Raw genomic sequence first — 11,167 nt, forward strand, 5'->3', positions numbered from 1 at the left:
TCTGTTTTCCCACTCTGATTTTTTTCTCCTGAAGCTGGAAGAGGGGAAGGATTAGGCTGAAGGACAGGGACCTCTCCTAGGCAAGTATCAGCCCCAGGGGCTCCCAAACCTGGCATGAGGATCTCGGTCTTTCCTCCATCCTCAGGATTGGCCTTGGGGCTGGAAGTGGGGTCCCTTGAAGATGTCCCCCCAGAGCTGCCGAGGGCTGAGGACTGCCCAGCTCAGGGCAGTAGTGGAGGTTGCAAGTGGGACATGGGGATGCAGAAGTGGCCCTGGGAGGACATCCAGGCACCCACACACCTCCACAAGCCCCCCCCCCCCCCGATGCTGTCCACCAGGGCACAAGTGGAAAAAATCCTCATCCTGAATAATTTGTGCTGCTGGAAGCAGTGCACGACAGGGAGGGGGGGAGGGCAAGGAGGGGATGCTGGGCTGCACCAGTCTGGGGAGAGCTCGAGGCTGGGTGCTTTGCAACAGCCAGCTTGGGGGGAAGTGCTCCCTGTAGCTGGGTTCCCCCTCAGTGGGTATTTTTAGCCTTAAATTCCCTGAAATGCTGGCGAGCTGGGCTGGGGGAGCAGACCGAGGGTGAGGAGGGCGGGATTCTGGGGGATACCTCCATGGCATTGATGGGGATTCACTCTGGGGGTGCTGAAAGGGTGGTGGGGGGTGATGCTGGGGGGCATGCAGGGGTTGAGACCGGGGGGATGAGGAGGGAGATATTGTCAGGGATGTCGGGGGGGACATGGGGAGAGCAGGGGGGGGGATACTGGGGTGGGATATTAGGGGGGATATTGAAAGGGATTAAGGGGTAGGGTCCTGGGAGGTGCTGGGGGGAGCACTGGGGGATGCTGGGGGGATACTGGGGGGATACTGGGGTGGGATATTAGGGGGGAGGGACACTGGGGTGGGATATTAGGGGGGATATTGAAAGGGATGACGGGGGGGGGGGTCCTGGGAGGTGCTGGGGGGAGCACTGGGGGATGCTTGGGGGGATACTGGGGTGGGATATTTGGGGGGGATATTGAAACGGATGACGGGGGTGGTCCTGGGAGGTGCTGGGGGGAGCACTGGGGGATGCTGGGGGGTTATTGGGGGATGCTGGGGGGATACTGGGGGAGATGCTGGGGGGGCTGCCGGGAGGTGGTGCTGGGGGCCACACCGGACGCCACCAGCCAGGAGCCCCGCGCGAGCCCGGGCGCTCGCCGGGCCCCGGGTGGCCCTGGCCGGGTGCCCCCCCGCCGGCCCGGCGCTGAGTCAGGCTGTTCCCGGCGCTCCCGCGGCCGGTACATCGCGTCCCCACGCCGGGCGCCTGGCACCGCGCCCGCCCGGTGCAGCTCCCGGCAGGGGCACGGCCCGGCCCGGCCCCGGCGGCTCCTCCGGGCTCCCGGGCTGCGGCTCCCGGCGTGGAGAGGCTGGGACCGGGTCCGAAGCCCCGGGAACTGCCGGCGGCGCTTCGTGGGGCGCAGCCGTAGCGCTGGCCCGAGTCACGCTCTGTGCCCAGCCCGGCCGGCTGTGCCCCCAACCCGCGGCTCTCCGGGCGCCCCGCAAGCACTGGGGCACCTGAGGGCGATCTCCAGGAGCTCTTGGGTCTCAGATCCGTCTGGCAGGAGCATCCGTCCGTGGCACAGCCTCCGCACAGCTGAGCGTCCTCGGGGGGATTGACGCCCCCGTCACCCCTGCGCCCACCCCCGGGCAGAGGTGCCAGCTCGCACCCCCACCCTGACAGCCCCGCTGGGCCGGGAGCCCCGGCCACCCCCAGCCACCCCCAGCCATCCGCCCTCCCGGCGGAGGCTGGTACAGTTCGTTACGTCCAGACCGGAATGTACTTTGTGTTAGAAGTGGCCACAAGCCAGGACGGCAAAGCCGGACTTTATTTATCCTCCCTGCTCCGGCCCCGCCGCTGCATCCTGCCCTTACTCGTGTGGGGCTGGATCTCCGGCAGGGCTGGGGGAGCTCTGGGCTCTGTCCACCTCTCTGCTGCTCATTGCTAGCCGGGGAAGGCAGCGATTTCCCCCGTTTCCTCAGAAGGGAAATAATCTGGGAAAATATTTGTGTCCTTTCATCTGGTAAAAGCTGTCCCTGGTGTCTGGAAGGAAGGGCCGTGAGGAAGATGGGAACTCAGGGGTGGATCTAGGATCAGTGAAGCCTCTGGAGCGAGGTGCCCCTGGCTGCTGGCTTGGGGGCTTTTTGCAGCAAGGCCCAGGATTTGGGCCACAATCGGGTAATTTATGGGCTGGAAATGCACCTGGAAAGATCCAGCTCTGGCCACACTGCAGGGTAGGGCAGGATCAGGCCTGTGACAGAGCAGGGACTTCTCTGGGGGTCCCCACGTGTGAGGGGGATGTGTTGGCCCCTCGGCTGTTAAAAAGTCATGTGGGGAGCCGTGAGTCCAGGCAGAGAGGGGGAGGCTGCCGCAGCCTCGGGAGGGATCACAGGGACTGCCCCGGGCTGGGTCCGGCCGATCATTCCACACCCAGCATCCCTCCCACCGGCCTTCCCGCAGGGAGATTTGGGGGGGTCTTTCATACAGAAAGCGGCTTGCCAGCTGTTCTGCATCCCCGGGGTCGACAGTCCTCATGCCAAACAAGTGGTCTTGCCCTCCTGCCCCATCCCCCCACGGCCCCACGTCCCCATGTCCGTCCATTCCTGCTGGGAGCTCCGCTGCACCTACAGCCAGTGGCAAGGACACGGCGTTCTCCTGTTCTCTGCCGCCTGTTGTGCAACCCCTGGCTGTACCTCCCGTAAACACACAGCTTCCCACCACCACGGCACCGGCTCCTGCCGCGCTGCACCCCCGGTGCCAGCGGCAAACGGGGCCCTCCGAGGGGCGCGCACGCCCCGGGGTGCGGGTGGGCGAAGCCACGGCATCGCCAGGCGGCAAAAAAAGCTGCCTTGATCCCCAGAATGGACAATGGTGGTCTGGGTTCTGGGGGGAAGGATGGGTTTGATCCCCCGGGAAGGGGAGGATCCCTGCCCCGGGACCATCGATTTGTGCTGCCACACGCGAAAGGAAACCAAGAGAAAGGAGAAAACCCACTTCCTCCGCTCTCAAGAGGTTCACTGATGCGGCTCTGCGCTGTGCAGCCAAGGTGGAGGGACTCCTCTCCTCCCCACGCTCCCCAGGCAGATTAACGCTGGCTATTTTTAGCAGAAGACAAGGATGAATAAAAATATCCCCTGCTTTATTTTAATTTTTTTTTCTCTCCCTTTCAGGAAGGCTGCTCTCACCTCACACGAGGTGTTCGGGAGCTGGCAGGGAAGGTTCCTTGGCTTTGCTCCCTGCTTCCAGACTTTCCCCAAGACTCCCTGTCCTTTCAGAGCTGGGCCCAGTGCTGGGGCAGGACATGTGTGGCCAGCTGGAGGGCGAGGGGGAACAAGCAGTACCCCTGGCAGGCGTCACAAAGCCAAACAGGATTATTTATGGAACAGATTTCCTCCAGGTTGTGTTACAGGGATGGGGTGAACGGGGCAGACCCCAGCACCAGGAGAGTGGAGGGTTTAGGAAGAAAGCAGAGTGAGCTGAGGGGTCTGGCGCTGGCAGAGCAGTGATTTGGAAGATGTCTTTTATTTTCTCAAAAAGCAACTCTGATACTTTATTCCCATGTATTTTTTGGGGGGGGTTGGGGGGTTTCTATGCAAACAAAAAAAAATTTACCATTTTTGTAGTACAAGGACAAACCAGGCAGAACCCCCTTATTGCTGCCATTGGTCCCATGGGGTTTTTCAGGGTTTTGGTGTTATCTCAAGGGCCTGATGGAATTATGCTGTGGGTTTTCCTGGTATTGCAAACCCACAATATTTTAATTTTGTTTTGTAAATGAATATTTAAAGCTCTTGGAAATTTAAAGCCGGGAGGGAAATGTTTGAAACCAGATGCAAGATTCACCAGGGTTATTTTAGAGGGGGGAAAAATTAAATGCTATGAAAACAACTTTTTTTTCCCCCTTTTCTAAAGTGGGCTTTAATTTTCACTCTGTATTTCCGATGAGTGACACCAGTGTCTAAATTACAGCTGGGGAAATCAAACTCAGCATATAGAACAGACCTGTGAGAAAGCACCCACCAAGGCAGTGCTGCCTTCAGCCTGGCCCTGAAGGTTTTATTGGATCAACCTGTGGGAATGAGGGTGCGGGTTGGGAGCTGCAGGCACTCATTACAACACAAACACAAAAAATGACCACTATATAAAAAGACTCAGAGATGTCCCAATTTAATTTGGCCCCCAACATTTTTTTGGCCCTATTGGCTCAGGCGCTGCAGCGATGAGCAGCCATGAGGTGTTTAATCACAAAAGCACTGATTTCTAATCTCGTGGGGGTATTCTTGAGGCAGCTCTTGACAAAAATCTTATTTCCTCCATGCCGAACTGGAACATTTCTGCGTGTTCCAGCAGCCGCTGTGTCCGCCAAACCCACATCTCTGTCCCCAGCTATGAGGCAATTTTTCACTCTTCAGCGCGGTGTTTCCTGTAACTCCCGCAGGAGCTGGGAGGGATTGGGCTACCCTTGGGGAGCTGGGGGGGAACGAAGGCACCTCGGGGGCACCTCGGGGGCTGGGGTGTCCTTGCGGGGGTCGCATGAACCCGCGGGGTTGGGGACAGCCCGGGGGCTGAGGAGCACTGCGTGTGGCGGCGGTGCTCTCCAGCGCTGCATGGAGCTGCGGGCCCGGGCACCGCACGGGGTCAAACACCGCGGGGCACTTCCCGGGGCCGGGCTGTCCCCTGTGCCCTGTCCCCGCTCCCTGCCGGGGCCGGGCTGTCCCCTGTGCCCTGTCCCCGCTCCCTTGTCCCCGCTCCCTGCCGGGGCCGGGCTGTCCCCTGTCCCCTGTCCCCGCTCCCTGCCGGGGCCGGGCTGTCCCCTGTGCCCTGTCCCTTGTCCCCTGTCCCTGCTCCCTGCCGGGGCCGGGCTGTCCCCTGTCCCCTGTCCCCGCTCCCTGCCGGGGCCGGGCTGTCCCCTGTCCCTTGTCCCCGCTCCCTGCCGGGGCCGGGCTGTCCCCTGTCCCCTGTTCCTTGTGCCCTGTCCCTGCTCCCTGCCGGGGCCCGCCTGTCCCCTGTCCCTGTCCCCTGTCCCCGCTCCCTGCCGGGGCCCGCCTGTCCCCTGTCCCTTGTCCCCTGTCCCCACTCCCTGCCGGGGCCGGGCTGTCCCCTGTCCCCTGTCCCCACTCCCTGCCGGGGCCCGCCTGTCCCCTGTCCCTTGTCCCCTGTTCCCTGTCCCCACTCCCTGCCGGGGCCCGCCTGTCCCCTGTCCCTTGTCCCCTGTCCCCTGTTCCCTGTCCCCGCTCCCTGCCGGGGCCCGCCTGTCCCCTGTCCCTTGTCCCCTGTCCCTGTCCCCTGTCCCTTGTCCCCTGTCCCTGTCCCCTGTCCCCGCTCCCTGCCGGGGCCCGCCTGTCCCCTGTCCCTTGTCCCCTGTCCCCTGTCCCCTGTCCCTTGTCCCCTGTCCCCTGTCCCCGCTCCCTGCCGGGGTCGGGCTGTCCCCTGTCCCCTGTCCCCTGTCCCCTGTCCCCTGTCCCTTGTCCCCTGTCCCCTGTCCCCGCTCCCCGCTCCCGCCCGGCCCCGCCGGTGCCACCCGGGCGAGTGCGCGGGCACAGCGCTCTGATTTGCATATCGCCGCCGCCACCGCCAATGGCAAGGTGTGGATTGGAGACGGGCAGGCGGCGCAGCCAATGAGACGCGAGCGGGGCGGGGCCGGGCGCGGGGCGGGGCGGCCCGGCCGGGCGGGCTCGGGGGCCGCTCGGAGCCGGGCGGCGGCGACAGCGGCGACAGCGGCGACAGCGGCGACAGCGGCGACAGCGGCGACAGCGGCGACAGCGGCGACAGCGGCGACAGCGGCGACAGGTGGGACCCGCGGGCCGGGCAGGGAGGCCCTGCGGCACCCTGCGAGGGGCCGCCGCACCGCTCCGGGCGAGGGGCTGCGTGAGCGCGGGGCAGTGTGCGGCTGGGGACCTGCGGGGACACCGGCGTCCCGAGTGGGGCGGGGGCGCCGGGGAAGGGGATGGTGGCGTCCGCGGGGTGAGGATAGGAGCGAGGTTTGTGCCCCACGGAGCTCCCCGGGATGCCGGGAGGAGTTCCCGCAGCGGTGCCCGGGCGGCGCGGGGATGCTCCGGTACATCCCGGGCTGCTGCCGCCGCTGCCGGAGGGGATTTCTGCTTTCCCCGCTCCCCCTCCCCATCCGAGGCTCCCGGGCGCAGCCGGAGCGTTTCTGTTAACCAGAGAGACCCCGCAGGGAGCGTGCATCGCTATACACAGCCTCTGGCAGCAGGTAGAAGTGGTTGCACACGGTAAATGTGATTTTTAAAAAAGTTTCTGCGATTTCCCCCTCCTCTCCGGGCATAAAAACTCTTCCAGAGCTTCTGTTTTTAAAATGCACGTTCGAGTGAGCTTGCTCTTCCCAGGAAACTGTATTCTACACAATGGGCTGTAGGAACTCGTAGGAGATCTGTCATCGGTGTGTCCCCAGGCTGCAGCTTCCAGCTGAGGCTCCAACGCTGCACCGAATTTCTGTCCCCACCGGTGCAAATAATAAAAGTATGCTTAAAAATAAAATATAATGGGGAAAAAAAAAAAGCCAGGAGATGATACTTTATGGCTTTAAAGACAGGGTTTAAATAGTGTCTCACCCTAATGAGCTACTAAACATGAGGTGGATTTGAGGACATCACTGGGATATCAAAGCCAACCTGGGAACTGGCATTAAAAGTTAAAAAAAAAGTTGAAAGCACAAATTGCTGCTTCCTTTGAAACATGAGCAAGCTGCCTCCCTCCTCCCCTGTCTTGTTGAAGGGCCGGGGAGAAGAAAATCATTAAAAAGCAGAGCCTGTATCTGGCTTTTATGGTCTGTCTTTCCGAAGGTGCTGTGGGTTTGATTTGGGTGGCAGTGCTGCAACTCAGAGATACTTGGGCTGTATTTCCAGCCTGGTACTCTGGAAATGGGACAAAATTGCTGGGGAGGGGACAGAAAGATCCCTGCCAGAGAGGGAGCAATGTCCACGACCTCCAGGGGGTTCAGCAGGAGTCCAGCTGGTGCTGGAGTTTTGCAGCACAGGGGTGGGGTGGAGGGGTCCTGGGTGGGATGCTGGTCCTTGAAGGGGTGCTGGTCCTTGAAGGGGTGCTGGTCCTTGAAGGGGTGCTGGTCCTTGAAGGGGTGCTGCTCCCCAGCCTGAGGGGTGCTGGCAGCACCCTGAGGGGCGCAGGAGGACCAGGCACGGCTGTGATGGAGCTGGCTGCTCACGGCAGCCAGGGGTGCTGGGGGAGGCAGCAGTGGCCGAGGACTTTTCCGAGGGTTTGGGTGGTGGAGGTGGGGTTTGTGCTGGGGAAAATCTGTGGTGGCATGGAAGAAAATCCCCAGCAGATTTCTGGGGAGTCGTGAGGACGTTTTCTCCTCTGCTGAAGTGCACAGGGAGAGGTGATAGCACGTGGCCTTGCTGGTGGCTCTGGGGATTGGAGAGGTCCAGTGGTGCCCATCCTGCTCAGAACAGAGATGTCTGCTAAGATAATTGCTCATGCAATTATCTTTCCTTGTTTGTTTGGGGTTTTTTGGGGGGTTTTTTTGTTTGGTTTATTTTTATTTTTTTAAATAAATGCAAATAAGCTCATCTTCCCAAGGCTGTGTTTGCCCAGCACACACTTCAGTCATGTTGAGCACCTTCCTGCTGGGACGAGCCAAAAAATAAGGACAACTCCTGAGTGAAAAGCAAACTGCATCCCTCAGGAACATCACTGCTGTGTAGTTACGTGGTTTTTAATTAATTACCTGCTTGCAGAAGGAGAAAGTTTGCTGGAAGATTTGAGATGGTCAGCACCAAGACCTTCTTGGGCTGGCTGCAGCTCCCAGACTGGCTCAGGGGAAAAATATTTTGTAAATGGTTGGAAAAATAGTTTGCCCTCAGTTATTTCTCATTTTATACTATTTTATATCAATTTTATTTTATAGTCACTCCTGGTTACATGAATTTATATAAAGTTGCTGCAGCCCCTTGAGGGAGCTGTGAAGCTCCTGCTGATCTTGTGCACATAACAGGGAAATAGATATTACTTAGCAAGGATTTTATTTTAATGCTCTGTGCCTGTGGGTGTAAAGAAGTGGCCACGAGTGCTCTAATGTACAAGTTGTTCATGTAACTTGTTTGTCATGGAGCTGACAGGCTTTTTCCATAACTAGTAATTGAGATTAGTAAGGATTTCTGATTTTGCAAGCGAGTGCATAGGAAAATTAGGAAAATAATAGTAAAGTGACTGTCAGAAGTGAAGAGTCAGGACTGTGAGGGACTGCAGTTAAATCATCTTCTACCTGCAGTGTCCCATCTTTGTGAATAGCAGTATTGTCCTCAGATGGAAAAATATTCTCATTGCAAGAACTTCTTGATTTACATTAAATTTAATCACTGAATAAAACGAGCCCTGGGAGGCACTGCCTGGCCAAGAGCATCATTCCTGGGATGTGACACCATCCCAAAAAGGAGCCCAGGTGGGATGCAGCCTCCCTCCCCACCCCAGGTGATGCACACCGGTGCACGTGTGTGTGTCAGAGCCTGTCCTCACCCCTGTGCTGGCAGGCTCTGCTGAGCTGCTGGGGGTGCAGCATTGTCCCCAGAGCCGTGGCGTCCTCTGCCCCTGCTGCTCCTCAGTGTCCCCAGCAATGGCAGTGCCACCCCAGTCCCCTCCTGCAGTTTGTCCCCTTGTGATGCTTCTCCAAGAAATCCTCACTTGGCACCGGAGCAGGCTGGTGTTTCCCTGGGAATCGCGGTTTGCCCAAAATAATTTGGCATTTATAGGCCCCTGGTGCAGATGCTCTTGGGTGCTGAGTTATTTCTGGGTGCCAGAGCTGCTGCTGCCAGTGCTGGATGCTGAGCTGGGGATTCCCCTCCGGGGATTCAGCTCTGGGATGCTCCAGGTGCTGCTGAGCCCTCGTGCGTGGGGATAAATCATCAAACACATTTCCCACTGCCAGGGGTCACCGGGCTGCAAGATGCTTGGAGAAAACCCCAAATCTGTTGCGAGCAGATTAGAAACAAACAAACAGACAAACATTTTAATAAATCCAAGTTTAATTGCCACATTTACTCCAGAGAAAAGGCTAAATTGAAACAGAATTGGCAAACGAGGAGTTTCTTGTTTATTCCCATTTTGTATTTATTTTAGTCCCCCCCCAAGCTGTCACTTGAAATTCAATTTGCTCAGCATTGGTGTAGCTGCTGCCAGGAGGCTGCTCTGAGTCGCCTGTGGAGGGCTTGGACTCCACTTGGTGTGCTGTACGGGGAGGGAAACTTCACATTTAGCAGCCAGAGGTGGAATATTTAATTCCAAAAAGTCTGTTGTCCCTGGTTGTTTTGACCAGAGGAGAAGACACCACTGAAAGGACCCTGCTTATTTTTGGTGGCAGAAAACCCAGTGAGAGGGTGCCAAGGAGTGGGTAGTGGGATGTCAAGTACTTTCTCACATTTACAGATGGTTTATATAACCTGCTTGGCTATATTATTTTTTTTTTCTGTCCAGTTACATAATCCCAATTTACGAAAGCTTTAGGAGGTTGCATTCCCCACTGTTTCATGTCTATATATTACGGCCTCTGAGCTTGTTAGGGTGCTTGGCCTCCCTGCCAGGCATCTCCCAAGAAGCTCAGGCTGGTGTGGAACAGCTCTTTATACACTCATTATTACTATATTTCCTCGATTATTTCATTTTAGCCATCATCAAAAGCTGGGTCAGCCCCTCAGGAGCAGGATGGGTGCAGGCTGCTGCCTCTCCCTGCTGATGCAGAGCAAAGACTTTGGGCATTCCTGTTTTTTCCAGTGTTTCAAGGATCTGTTCTTGTGGCAGAGGCTTGCTGTGATTTTTGTGGTGGAAGCAGCTGAAATCCTTGCTGGGGCCAGGGGTGGCTTTGGGGGCAGGTAGGAAAGGAGCTGCAGAGCATCTCTGTGTAGCATCCTCAGCCTCACCCTGCCCCTGGCTCCTTCTCCCCGGGGGACAGCAGCTACCCATAAATGTCTGTGGATTTTGTTTTCCCCGGTATAAGTTTATGCTTCAAAATAAGGGAGGAGAAAAGAGAATGCTGCTTTTTTTTCTTAATTCCCCTTGGCATGAAAGTGGAGGGTGTTGTGTCTCTGGGTACCCGCTCTGGAGGAGATGGACCACAGGCTGCTCATGAGAGAGTTCAGAGGTGCTTTATCCTTCTGATTTTTTTTATTTTATTTTGAAGCGACCTGGGAAAACCAGGCGACCATTTCCTCGCTAGAAAACCAGCAGAAGAGCCCGATTATTTTTAATGGGTTTATATTGTGAACTGGGGGGATGAAACCACTCCTCTCTGAAAGTCTTTTGTGTGTTGCTGGCACAGGCCTGTTCACCTCGCTCCAGGGGATGCAGAGACACTGAACCCATCTTGCTTTTGCCTGAGATATTTGTTCTGGCAGGGTTAGTGACCCATCCTGCTCACTTGTTCCTCCCGCTGCAGCTGAGGAACAGCCTCTTATTCCACATATTTAAGAAAAAAATCAGTTAGTTATGACTTGAAACTTAAATAAAGCCATTTCAGAAGCTTGAAAACATTAGCTAGGCAGAGTGATGAAGCCAGTGTGATGGGAGCACCCACTGCTGTATTTAAGTGAGGTGCATGCAGCAGTTTTCTTTTGCACTTCTTTATCCTCTTAATTGTTTTAAAACCTTCCCCTGTTGCTGCTTTTCTGGTGACAGGCAGATACCTCTTGGTCCCTGGGAGGTGTCTGGGGGCTGCATCCCTCTCTGAAGTGTCCCCGCGGCGTGGGTGGCACTGTTTGGTACCAGGGTCCCCACGGTGTTCTCCCTGGAGCAGGGACTGGCCATGGATACAGGAGACCAGGGGTTGTGCTTCGGTCCCTGGTGAATCAGAGCTCACCCTGGGTGCCATGGGCAAGCAGCTCTGTTTGCATTCTGGTTTTTTGTTTGAGCAGAAGTTGCCGTGCCTGGCTCGCCGGGGTGTTGGCCGCTTGCACAACGTGCACGCTAGGAAGTAAATTGATCCGTGGGAGAACTTAGTTGGTGAACAGTAGTTTCAATTTTATGGCTTCCCTGTTTATTTTGAAGGAGAGGGAGAAAGTTAAGTGGCCAGAATTAAACAAAAACAAACAAACAAACAAAAAAATTAATTAACTGAGATGTACGAGTGTGAAAACTAGCACTCAATGTCCAGGTGTG

This window comes from Anomalospiza imberbis, chromosome 26 (assembly GCF_031753505.1).
Source record: "Anomalospiza imberbis isolate Cuckoo-Finch-1a 21T00152 chromosome 26, ASM3175350v1, whole genome shotgun sequence".
NCBI classification, from domain to species: Eukaryota; Metazoa; Chordata; class Aves; order Passeriformes; family Viduidae; genus Anomalospiza; species Anomalospiza imberbis.